Below are 13071 nucleotides of genomic sequence, written 5' to 3' on the forward strand. Positions count from 1 at the left end.
TTCGTGTGTCTGCGATCGATCGATTCCCTGTTCTGTGATCGCTTCCAGCAGAACCAATCCCCCCTCACACCCACCTATTTCACAATTGCAACCGCCAACCCCCCACCTCTTACATGACTGCCATGCACCCCCCCCCCCCCCCACCACCACCAGTCCATGATTTTACTTAGGGCCACCAAAATCCTAGAGAATACCTTGATGTCCACAAAGTCAGTTGCCTGTGACAGCAGTGTGCGCCTTCAAAAATTAAAAGCAACCATTGTCTAGAAAACTACCAAAGATGACAAACTACAAGCCAATGAAAGGAATAGTCCAATCCAGCACAGTGCACAATAATCTACCTGTGGTGCTAGCTTCGAAGTAACCAGTGCGCAAGTGCCCCCTGCCCCCCGGTCTTACGACTCAGTGGATAAGAGACTGCCCTTTGAATTAATGCAAAAATAAAGGTTGGAGAACACCTGACCTTAGCAACGGGCATTCAGCATAGCTACGGCCTGAAAACCAAGTATCTGAAGGTTTCTGTGTGTGGATTCCAAAGCATTTTGTTGTGTCGTATTGATAAAAGCCTCACAGTCTGGCGCATAAGATAACCTGAACAGCATTGTAGGCCAAAAGAGATAGTCATGATAATGGTGTACCAAGGGCTGTGGAGTCCAGATCCAAATCATGTTGAAACCTTTCCTTATTAAGCTAGCAGACAAACACAATTAACCTTTGAACACATTTAATAAACAAAGAACTTTTCACTTATGCGTCTGGTCATAAATTGTTAAAAAAAATTGTTTTGCTGTGTGAGTCTACATTCAGTTATTCCAACAAATGAATCCCATAAGATACGATATAAAATTTAAAAGCAAAATGTTACCTCCTGCTGAATATCAAGCTACACTTCTTCCCATTTTCAGATTAGCCCTCACTTAACCGTGTTATTTTCTTTTCTTTTTTATTCTTTTGTTTTACTTCCAAAAACTTTCCTCGAAGTTTCCCAGACGTCGGAGAGAGAGTGAAACGAAGCTCTCAGTCTTCCGAGTGTCTTTAGCAGCACAACCTCTGGGGCGTACACCACCGAGGAGCGATGACAGCAGAAAGCATCGCCATGATGAAAATGGCCGCCTTGTGAGAGAGCGGTCCCCCCCGCCGAGCAGAGCGTAAACACATCAATCCCCCCCCCCTTTTTTTTTTTTTTTTACTGCCGCGGAACCGACGCCGGAATCGCGGTTCCTGTCCGCCGTTAATGGGGCCTTCCGGGCCTTTCCTGCTGCGTGGAGGAATGACTTTGTTCCGCGGGCGCAATGACACAGCACGACCTTACTGTACGGGGGTGGGGGTGGGGGGGACCCTGAGAGGGACGAGCGCGGGGGCCGACCGCTGTGGCTGAGCCTCACAGACGTGCATGAACCTCCACTCCCTCCCTCCCCCCCCCCTCCAGATATGAGGGCCCGGAACGTTCCTCATCGTGCAGAAGGAGCCCTCCTCGTTAGTGCGGTGGGAGCCCACTGATCTGGGGTCAGTGAGACCCTGCAGAGACACCTTGGCAGACGCCAGATTTTTAGAAAAGAGAAGTGGGGGGGGGGGGGGGAAGGGAGACCAGGTGCACAAATCTCAGAGGGGGTGTTGCCAAACTTGGACAGCACACGAACAGGAGATAGGATGGTAACGACAACCATTTCACTTTTTTTTGTGGGGGGGTGGGGCGGGGGGAGGGGGTGACTAGGTGCACAAATCTCAGAGGGGGTGTTGCCGAACTTGAACAACACAAGAAGAGGAGATAGAATGGCAACGACAGCCATTTTACAGTTTTTTTTTTTTGCTTTTTTTTGTAAGGCTGGATCAAGACAAATGGAAGTTCTGAGACTGGAACTTTGCTGAAGCAGCGGGAGAGCTCCACTGGCGTTGCTGAGATATAGCCAAGGTCATCTCAAACAACATCTCTCTGTGGGGGAGGTGTTTGATTGGACATACCTCGACGTTTATCAATTATACATCAAGCATTACTAACACAGCGTGTGCTTGTATCATTTTCAGATACACAGCGCTACGTTCTATGAACCTTAACCATTTATTTCAAGCAGGGGATGGATATGGATATGAATGCTTGAATATTTCCTTATGCTTAAAATTGAATTTTTTCAGCCTAATGTTTACTAAGGACATTAGTCCATTCTAATTACACTTAAGACATTTGCATAATTATATTCTGTCTCTTTATAGCACACACCTTTCCGTGGCTGCAAATTTGAAGCACATTTTTAAAAAATCCCCTTCCAGTTACAACTGACGCATCTCGATCTCATTACAGACATCCACAGGCTCTCTGCCTAGAAGGCTAGGTTCGTCATGTCATCCAATGACAAAGACCAGCCCAGGGACCGAATTTCTGCCCGCCATTCTTCATTACTTAAACAGCGTTTTGCAATATAGTCATCATCTGGCAATGCAAACCCTGCAGTCAAAGTGATGCCATTACATATTTATTTACCCCCAAGTTCACACTGATAGTTTGGTATATTTGAGCACAGTGACTGTTTCCTTGTGACCTGTACCTGAAACGGAGCAGGGTTTTGTACCTGGTCTGGCTGATGTTACGTCTGGCTCACATTATGGGCTGAAAAGGTTTTGTGTAATCTCTTACAAGTCCTTGTTCAGGGTGCTCAGTAGTGCCTCTAAAAACAGGCACAACAAACCACTAAATTGATATTTGGGACTGAATTTGTCCTTTCATATGCATGCTTTTTTCCCCCCAAATGAGCGAAAAAGGATGGCCTATGATTATGAGACTGCTCCTCGCAGAGTGTTCCCTCCTGTGGTTCTGGCTAATGCCTAGTTAAGTCCCGCTGCTTTTGTTAATCACCAGGAGGTAGAACGACATTTGCATGCATGTTGTTACAAAGCTCCGCCACTAGATGGCTTCCAATCTCTTTTCTTCTGTACCACTGCTGTGGACGGCCGACCGGCATCATTTTCATGTTTTAATTGCGATAGATCATCACCAGGGAAAGTGTTTCCTTTACAGAACATAATCAGTTTTAGAAATAAAAGATTATTTTTTTCTCATTCTGTGAAACGATCGACCTACGTACCATCTTAATTTTGGGGAAAACAATACATTTGAGAATATTTAGCATTACAATGTGGCCAACATGCACTAATGCTACAACAGTAGGAAACCGTTTCAAGCAAGGGGCACCCAGGTCACAAGTCCTTATTACAATGTGTTGTATTATCTCGAGTCCAGGAGAGAATTGCATTGTCATCGAAGCACGAAATCTGTCATCGAACAATTTAACACGATGCAAATCGCCCTGTGCATCAGGAGCTTTTTGTGCTGAATATCTTTCAGAATCTTCGGGCAGGAAAAGCGCAATGCTCAGGTCCTGAAGGATGTGTCCTAGATTTCTGCATTCAAATCCGCACTTAAATCTTAACGCGAACGCCCTACTGGGTATACCGTGAAGACACCCTGTGTCTTGACACCTATTTCCCACTGTTTATTGAAAGTGACTGGGACAAATTAAGTGTAATTGAACAAAAAAAACGATACGTGGCTCCCGGTGCTGCCAGCCTCAAAAAAAAAAAAAAAAACAGTGCGTGAAATTCGGACGTCCCCCATGCCCAACTAATGCCGTTAAAATGTCAATTAAGTCAACGAAATGAGCAGCGATGCTATAGGTTTCCTTCATAGACCTGACATGCAATTTCGTCAGTGAGCTGATTACTCTGAAAGAAATCACACAGACACTTGCTGATATATTAAATTCAGATGAAAGAAAAGTGCAAGTTTTGTGGGTTAGACTGTATTCAGGTTAGATTGAAAGACATGACCAGAATAACTGTGTTTCGTCCTTGTGGATGACCAAAGACAACAAGAGAATGAATTTAAACCCAGCCATTCAATCACGAATACATTTCATTAATAAGTGAATGCAGGGCTTACATCTAAATGGCGATTTAAAAGCATTTTAACCAGACACCTACAAGCTATGAATAAAAGGTTGAATGACACACAGGTTCACCATAGAGGAAAAAAGAAAAGAAAAGATGAAGTTATAATTTGAATCGCATCAGGAGTACATGCATATATTAATCCATCTGGAAGACAGTATTGATTAGATAAGCATTTGAAAAGTTGATTTCTTTGGACAGACAGACTTCTTTTTGACACTTGGCAGATGTTATTTTCGTGCTTTGTGCCAGAAAAGCTTTGCGGGAAAGTGCTGAGATGGACAGCACCAGCAATAGCAACAGCCTTGTGATTGTGTCTGGAGCAGCTGCCTCGGCTGCAAGCTTTGCAAGCAAAATAGGGCTTCAAGCTCCCGCCTGCTATGTCTACCCCCCCTCCACCCCACTTCCTCCCCCAGCCCCCACCACCCCAACGCTTCCTCAAAAAGAGGGAGAAAATAGGAGACAATTGCCAACCGTTTTGTTTTGCATTGTGATGAAAGAACTGTCCCCAAATACTTTATATCCTTTTTCAGTCTACTGTTTTTCAGTCTTCTCCACTCCTCTACAGCCCACAAACAACTTGTCATAAATTATACCTACAGTACCACGAACAGCGCTGAACTTTCGTGAGTTTAAAACGCACGTAAGAAGCGAGCCTCGTTTTCACGTGGCGACACACGCGCGCGCGTTAACAAGCTCACGCCAGAGCGGAGGAGAGCGTACGGCGCCCGTCGCGTCCGTCCGTCCTCGCCCACGGATTCGGTGCCAAGGCGCCAGGCTCGGGGGAGACTTGAGAGGCCCAAACCAGCGGTGACGCGGTAAACGAATGAAGCCCGGACAGCCGTGATCGACGGCGCCCCGTCCTCGTCTGAAGGCCGGGAGACGGGGCAAATTGAGATTTCTTACCCCGGCTGCGCTCGCGTGGATTAGTCATTTCACTCACCTCTTTAAAAGGGTCCCCAGGGCCTCAATCTTGATCAGGGACCTGCTGCTGTAACAGGAGAGGCACTGGATGAGGGTTACGGAGCTGAGCTCCTTAAACTCGACCTTCTTTATACTCACGATTCCTCTATTCGGAAGAAAAATATGTTTCCATAAACAACCAAAGATGCCAAATCAACACAGCTTCAGAAAATTTCAGAAAATGTTCATGCACACACATTGAATGTGAGCCGGTGCAAATTGCCTTTTTTCCGGATTAATTTTGTTGTGCAATGCATACGCTTATTTGTGTATTTCACTATTTTCGTTTTCAAACAGTTTTCCAAGTCCAAATCATTCACGAGTATGTTGTTACGTACCATTATGCACCCCTGCTTGTGTTGCATACATTGATCGTAAATATGGCTGGAATTGTAACCGTTTTCTGACAAACTGAAATCATTTTATATATTAGACACATAAATAAACAGGACAAACTATCTATATGTCTAAAAAATCTAAACCAGTTTAGAACTTTAGTTATATAGTTTGCTTTAAGCACTGTGCTCAGAGTGTTCAGCATTAATAGAAACTGACAGTGTATAAAGGTTACAGAACTAAGCACATAACCAGGAAGTCACGGATTCAATTCCCAGATGGGGCATTTACTTCTGTATTTACTCATTTGTGAAGCAAACCAATTAATTAATTAATGAATAGTACACTAAATTAGGAATAAAAAAAGTCTAATTGGAAGCGCGTGCTTCTCTCTACGCGGATTTGTTTGGCCACACATACAGCACCCTGTGTGTGAATCTATGACACCATGATCACATGATGACAAACCGGGGGTCCCCCCCACCATGAACACATGATGACAACGTCGGGTCCCCACCATACACATGATGACAAACGGGGTCCCCCACCATGAAGATGACAAACGGGGTCTCCCCCAGAACCATGATGACACATGATGACAAACCGGGGATTCTCCCCAACACTGAACACATGATGACAACCGGTTCCACAACCCCAGATTCACGCTTATTCTTTTCATTGATCTGTTCGTTTCGGGTCTTCTGTAGGTCCCAGCGCGCTGTAATGGATCAACGGCTGATTACTCCCAAAACTAAAGCATGAAGAAGAGTGATGTAATTAAAGCCAGGCTGATTTACTCCCAAAAACTAAAAAAGCCATGAAGAAGAGTGATGTAATTAAAGGCAGGCCGAGCGCCATTCATTCAGAGAGAACAGTGCTGGAGGACCGTAGGTCACTCAGCCGCACAATGGATCAAAACCAGACTTGCGAGCGCTGGGTATTGTTGTCCTCTCTGCTCAACAAGTTATTGACTAAAGGTTTGTGATACTGCATGTTAAATGAACAAACAGTCATTAATGAAAGAATTTAAGAAGAAACCCAGGAAAATTATTCAACGGGGTTTTTTTTTTGAAAAATCCATGCATAAATTAGAAGTCCAATATTTTGAAATGCATTATAATAACTTGTGGTCTTTAAATTTCACACTATGTATTTCCAGATGTGTATCTTTCTCTTAATTGCATATGGTGTGGTACTACTTGCAGAATAAATAACAAGGAATAGAAGAAGTTACACAACCAGATAGAGATGGAATTGGCCTTTTAAAAACTAGGCTAATAAAAATGAACATGTTTCCTGAAATTATACACTTACACACATGGAGGCCAAACTGAGATAGCCAATAATTATTATGCTTGCTATTTTATGTTGTTTCACAAGGAAGAGGATTTTCCCAAATCAGGGAATACCTTTGAAGTTTCTGTAATGGAAACTTCCCCCCTGTCCCCAGCATTCCCTGAGAATGAACAGCCAGCCAGCCTTACCGAAAGAGAGAGGAACATTTCGGAAAAGAGAGAGGAACACTCCAGTGCCAAAGGGGGTGGTGGTAGGGGGTTAGGATGTTTCCAAGGGCCCTGACTGACAGGGGCCATCAAAGAATGTTAGAGCAAAATTAGATTTTCTGGGGTGTTGGGGTGCTCCCAATCTGAAATCGTTTCATGGGGCCCAAAATCTATGATTCCGCCCTTGGTCACAGGACAGCACCATACATCGCTGGGTGGGTCCTGTCTGGGATAAGGTTGGGGCACAAAATGGTGGCGGGGGGGGGGTACAAAATTGGGGGAGGCAAGGGGTGGTGGCAGAGACATCCAGATGCACTCCAGGCAGGTGTCCATGAAGAGGACAGGAAGGGGGGCTGGACACCCAGATTTAAGAGGAATCTGATAGCTCATAAAACGCGCGTGTGTTACCCCCTATATGTGGAGCACTTGGCAGGGCTGAGGCCTGTTTTAGTAACACACCCCGCCGTATCTCAGGCGACTTCAGGCCAGTAACCCGCCATTCAGCGCCGCCTTTCTCCCGCGTGCTGGTAACGGCGCCTATAAAACACTCACAGCGCGGCGCTGGATTTTACGCGACGGAGCCGCCGCGTAGACCGCCGGGCAGCCGTTTCCGCCAAACACGCCGCGCGGCTTTCCATTAACAATCAGCTGAGCCCGCTACAGACCGATCGAGGGGGTGGGGGTCGGGAGGAAAAGAGAGAAAGAAAGTGTGGACTCGCTGCAGCTGCGGGCCAAACCTGCAGCTGTCAGATGGGGAGGGGGCGGTTGGGGCGGGGGTGGGTACGGGGGGGGGTAACGGGCGGACGCTGGCGAGCAAACACACGGCACCGGGACACGGTAATCTGTGGGCCGTTTACTCATAACCGCGCGGCCGAATACGAAGTTCCCACGGCGGGATCGATACGGAACACAGCCGCACCTCCAGATCAGGGACAGAAAACAGAAAAAAAGCTGATCGATGCTGAATATGATTCAGACCGAGGATCTGTAAGGCGAGGATGGATGGCGGGGGGGGGGGGGGGTCGGGGGTTCATTATTTGTTGGCGGCTGAGTTCTTCACCTCATGCCTTCCTCACTACGCCGTGAACATTAAAGACCCCCCCCCCAAAAAAAGAAAGCGGCAGTTTCCTCAGAGCGCAGCTACTACTAAGAGCTGCAAGTGCTACCAGGCTAACGAAAGAACGTCCTCACAACGTCACTGGAATGTTTCGTCAGTGTTGTAACACTGGCACAACATGGCAGCAACATTGCGGGGACGTTTTGTGCCAACTGGGCAGCTGAAATTATGTAAGAGCTGCCATCAACGTGTACCCCCTGAAGACCGATGAGACAGGGAGGTAAAGGGTGGTTTTTTAAAATTTATTAAACAGAAACACTGAGGTATCGTTCATTACATTACAGGCATTTAGCAGACGCTCTTATCCAGAGCGACTTGCACAACTTTTGCACCCATTTATACAGCTGAATATGTATACTGAAGCAACACAGGTTAAGCACCATGCTCAAGGGTACAACGGCAGTGTCTGACCTGGGAATCGAACCTGTGTCCTTCAGGATACAAGACCAGCTCCTTGGTCAACTACACGGTCATCCCAAAACGGTCTACCTTCCTGACTGAAATGTGTGAAATAAACGCACGTAATTTTTTCCCCTCCCGTTTGTTATTTATTTATGAATGTTTTTAAACGTTTTATTTATTTATTTATTTTTTTCACGTCCGCTCGGCGCGCTCCGGCTAAGAGCACGTGCACTCCGCATAATTGAGTTCTTTCCAGCGGCTCTCGAACCCTCGTTAATAACCTTCAAATCGGGGCGGGCCGACACCAGAGGAGCTCATTACTGGCGCGGCGACGGCAACCCTCCCCCCCCCCCCCCCGCGTTAATTTAATCTGTTTTTCTATTGCAATGATACGGCCGCCGTAATTGGCTCTGTCAGCCCCTCACCCATAGCCAAACTCCAAATAGCTTTCCCCAGCGCTACCCTTTTTACGTTTCTAATTAAGTACAATCAGCCGGAGTGATATTTATCGATTTTCCTATCTCTGCTCGGAGGAGGCCGCGTCCCGAGCTCTCGAAAAAAGCGGGCAACAACATTTTCGCTCCGGCTTGCCCGCCGCTAATTTTAGCATCAGTAAAATAATTATGATTGATGCAGGTGTCTTTGTTCCTTCAAAGCTTTAAATTGATAAAACAAAACTGGGTGAGAAACTAATTAATCACGGAGGCTCTGGAAGGAAGAGGAGTTATCGGGCATAAATCAGCCGGCCGTCCAGCCGCAGAGGTGCTTTAAATATTATATTAGGTATCTTAAATGTTAATTTGAGGAGCAGTGGCAGGGGCAGATTTCCTCATCTCAGGCGATGGATGGACTTTTTTTTTTTCTTTGACTTTTGAAGGAACGCGGCATTGGGTGTAAGGCCTACATCCTGAACACTCACTCGGTACTTGCTGTCCATATTCGCGGCCTACACCACCCACCCGAAATCAAAAACCCTGGCCTTCAATAAGCCCTGCTTGTGAACACTTGTAAAGCGGAAAAAGCTTGAGCCCTTCACCCCCACCCACACAAAACCCACTCCCCCAATCAGACGGCTGCCTGTACAATGTAAACACTGACAAGGATCCAACGTCTCCTCACGTGCATTACACAGATGAGACAGCCAGTCTCATCTGTGTAAGGCCAAAAGAGAAAAGGCCAAAAGAGAAAAAAAAAGAAAAAGCATAATGATTTCGCCGTTATGTCTCCACAACGTTTGTGTGTATCATGGTAACCAATCATCAGAAGAGCAGCGGTAACGAACAGCAACATGAAAGGTTCCGGCGAGCTTTGAAGATCTGAACGCTCCGTTTCGGCTCGTGGCTGCTGGGGCAGTTTGACCACCGGATTCTGGCTGCTCTTTGTGAAACCACATTACACGCAGTATCTCCGTCAACGCTCCTCCTCCAAGTCTGGGGCAGTTAGCGGGATAAGGAGGAGGACGAGGAATAGGGGAGGAAGAGAGGGGGGGAGGTTAACTCAAGATTGTGCAGGGTTTTGGAAGGGGAGGGGTGGGGGGGTGGGGCGACGGGCACGGGTGAGGGACAGCTCTTCGTTTTGGCAGCGCTGAGACGCTGAGCCACACCCGGGGCGGGCGAAGGCCTCGGGTAAATCAGACAAGCTGAGCAACACGCGCGGACATCCCCTGAAACAGCCAGAGCAGATTACACACCCCGGACTCCGGCATCTGGAGCCCCGCCGGTTCCCCCACCGACGCGCGAGCGGGTTTGCGTTCGGAATAATAACACAGCGGCGGCGTCGCGGCGCGGGTTTTACACTCCACGCCCAGCGGCAGCCCGCGGTCAGGACTCGGCTGATAGGAAGACGCGCGGAGGACAGCGGAGGTCGCGTACGCTTTTGTGCGCGCAGATTAATTACGAGTCAGGGTCAGTTTCCTAGGCGAGCCGTATCCTCCATCTGCCCTCCGCCTCGGCGCAGCCGAAGGCAAGGTGGAGACCGGAATATCCCATCCCAGCCGTCGTCTCTGTTTAGCTTCTATTTAAGGACGGGGGTCCGCCGCCGTTCTCGTGCGCTCTCTCATGCGCTCTCTCGTGCGCTCTCTCGTGCGCTCTCTCGTGCGCTCTCTCGTGCGCTCTCTCGTGCGCTCTCTCGTGCGCTCTCTCGTGCGCTCTCTCGTGCACTCTCTCGTGCGCTCTCTCGTGCACTCTCTCGTGCGCTGACGACGCGCACTTTTGATCGTGGTCTGTGTCCTCAGGCGAGCCGCCAGAGGCGTGAAAGAGCGGAATTCATTTTAACGCAGAACCATGAGCCGCTCTCGGCCTCTTATACGTACGTTTCGCATGCCTGAGTTGTTGGGGGGGGGAGGGGAGTCGTGTAGTCACGCTGCACAGACTGACAGTGTAATCTCCACACCTTCAGAGATAAGAGCCGGTTGACGTGTCAGACCTCCTGGAGAGGAAGAAGGCCGGCTCCCGAAAAGCATACCGGCGCTCTCCCGCTCCCCCTTCCTCTCCCCGACGCGGACCGACTCTGCCGCTCCCGCTGCTCACCGCTGCCCTCTTCCCCGGCTCTCTGGGGGGTTGCCAGATTCGCTCTAAGTGCCCGTCCCGCTGCGATGATTACTGTTTCGATTGCCACTTCGGCGCCCGGCAAATGCACAAGGCCGGCGCTGCACTCTCCGCCGAAACACAGAGGATGGATTCTGAGCACCCTATCACTGAGAGCAGAGGAGAGGAGAGGGGGATGAGGAGAGGAGAGGAGGAGGGGAGGTGAGGAGAAGAGTCTCTTTCGTTGCACAGAGCGCAAGAGAAACAAAATGAGACCTGCATGTTCTCATATTACAAGCACCACAAAATTGGCCACTGAAACGCACACAGCAAAAAAAAAAAGAAAAGAAATAAGAGTAAAGCAAAATTTAATAAAAATGGAAGTAGGGACACTCGAATCCATCAGGATCACCGTGCACCGCGACCGCAAACCACGAACGCTAGAACAGCACCGTACAGCTTCTCCCTCTGAACCCTGCACAATCAAAATGCCTTTCAGAAACACGAAAGACCTGAATTGTGTGGCCCACCCATGGTTGTGGCTGAAAATGACCACAGAGACCACAGCCAGCTCTGTTACAGTACATTACAGGCATTTAGCAGACGCTCTTATCCAGAGCGACTTACACAACTTTTTACATTTAATTCACATTGCATCCATTTACACGGCCGAATACATGCTGAAGCAATGCAGCTTAAGTACCTTACTCAAGGGTACAACGGCAGTGTCCTGCCCAGGAATCAAACCTATGACCTTTCGGTTACAAGCCCAGTTCCTTACCCACTATGCTACACTGCTGCCCATGCAAGACCGCCTCGCTTAAACACAGGCAACCAGCTACATGTTGCTTAAAATTCTGTAATAATAATAATAATAATAATAATAATAATAACACACCATCATTTTCTCTTCCCTTAAATGTGCAAAATAAAATGGACATCCTGTACTGCCCTGCGGTAAAGCTCGAAGTTGGAAAAATGTTTGCAGTGGACAGTGAAGAGAGCTCGGAAGATTTTTTTTGGGGGGAAAAAAAATGACGATTGCTTCCAGTTTGCTAAAATAATTAGTCCGCGCTGATTCTCTCTCTCGGCGCATCCTGATTATCCACGGCGCGCTCAGTTTTAATTGAGATCTCACAGCCCTTCTAATATTAGCACAGGCCAGCAGACGGAAAGAGACCAATTTGTTCTTTGTCAGCCACCAGCAGGTGCGGAATACTTCACGACATATTTGTTCTGTTTAAGCCCGTGATAATCAATTATGGTTTATTCCCATGTTGGACAAAACTCAGAAATCTAGTTTTTTTTTTTTCCTCCCCCCCCCAAATGTGGCCTGAGGCATTTAAACGAGGGGAACAAAAGCATGAAGTTTGAGGGAGACCCACAGCGTTGTTTTAGTGAAACTTTTTTGACAAGTCCAAATAATTTGCATGTCATACATTTTCTCCCCAATGTTCCGATAGATTACTTTCTTGAAACCACTGGCTTGCTCAAAGACAGAAGCCTTAAGGCAGCAACTGCAAAAGAGTTTCCACTACCCTCCCCCACCCCCTTAAAAAAAATCTTTTTTCTGTCCTTAGATTTAAGTGAAACACATTTTGCTTCTCTCACAGAAAATAAGTTTTATTTCCAATTTCATAGCAACACCATGCTTCCTTTCTGGAGGAAATTGAAAGACTTTGTTCCTGACATAAATAAAACTCAGTCTTCGGGGCGACACAGCTTCTCTTATACACCTCCAGCCGGGATTCTCAGTTACCGTTTTTCGCCAAAAACAAATATACGTGGCGGTGGAGAGGTGGTGAGAACTTTCCTTTCTGTGAAGCATCGTTGGACTGCGGGCCCCATTTAAAATCGGTAATTCGCATGCCAGAGATAGCCTCCAGAAGAACTAATTAAACGTTACTGCTCAAAGTAGACAAAGAGTGATGCTGATAACAGCCTAAGCTTCTTCTTTTTTTTTTTTTTGCGATGTTCTAACAAGAGCAAGCGGCAGGCGAGCTGGCCTCGTTACTCTGTCGCCGCCGCCGACGGTTTCCATGGTTCCTGTCTCCCCGCATCCATCTACAGCCGCGTTCATGGAGATCTCAGCTCGTGGAGAGACAAGGACACAGTAAGTACATAAGGCTTTCATTATACCCCACCCCCCCCCACCCCTCCCCACCCCTCCCCACAGGCACGCATTGGGAACGGCTGGGATCCTATTACCCAAAAAAAAATAAGGTAATGGCAAAAAAATGGACTTCACCAAACACCTCATTGCTCGATCTGTTCTTCGGCTCAT

Source organism: Anguilla rostrata, chromosome 13 (genome assembly GCF_018555375.3).
Source record: "Anguilla rostrata isolate EN2019 chromosome 13, ASM1855537v3, whole genome shotgun sequence".
Taxonomy (NCBI): domain Eukaryota; kingdom Metazoa; phylum Chordata; class Actinopteri; order Anguilliformes; family Anguillidae; genus Anguilla; species Anguilla rostrata.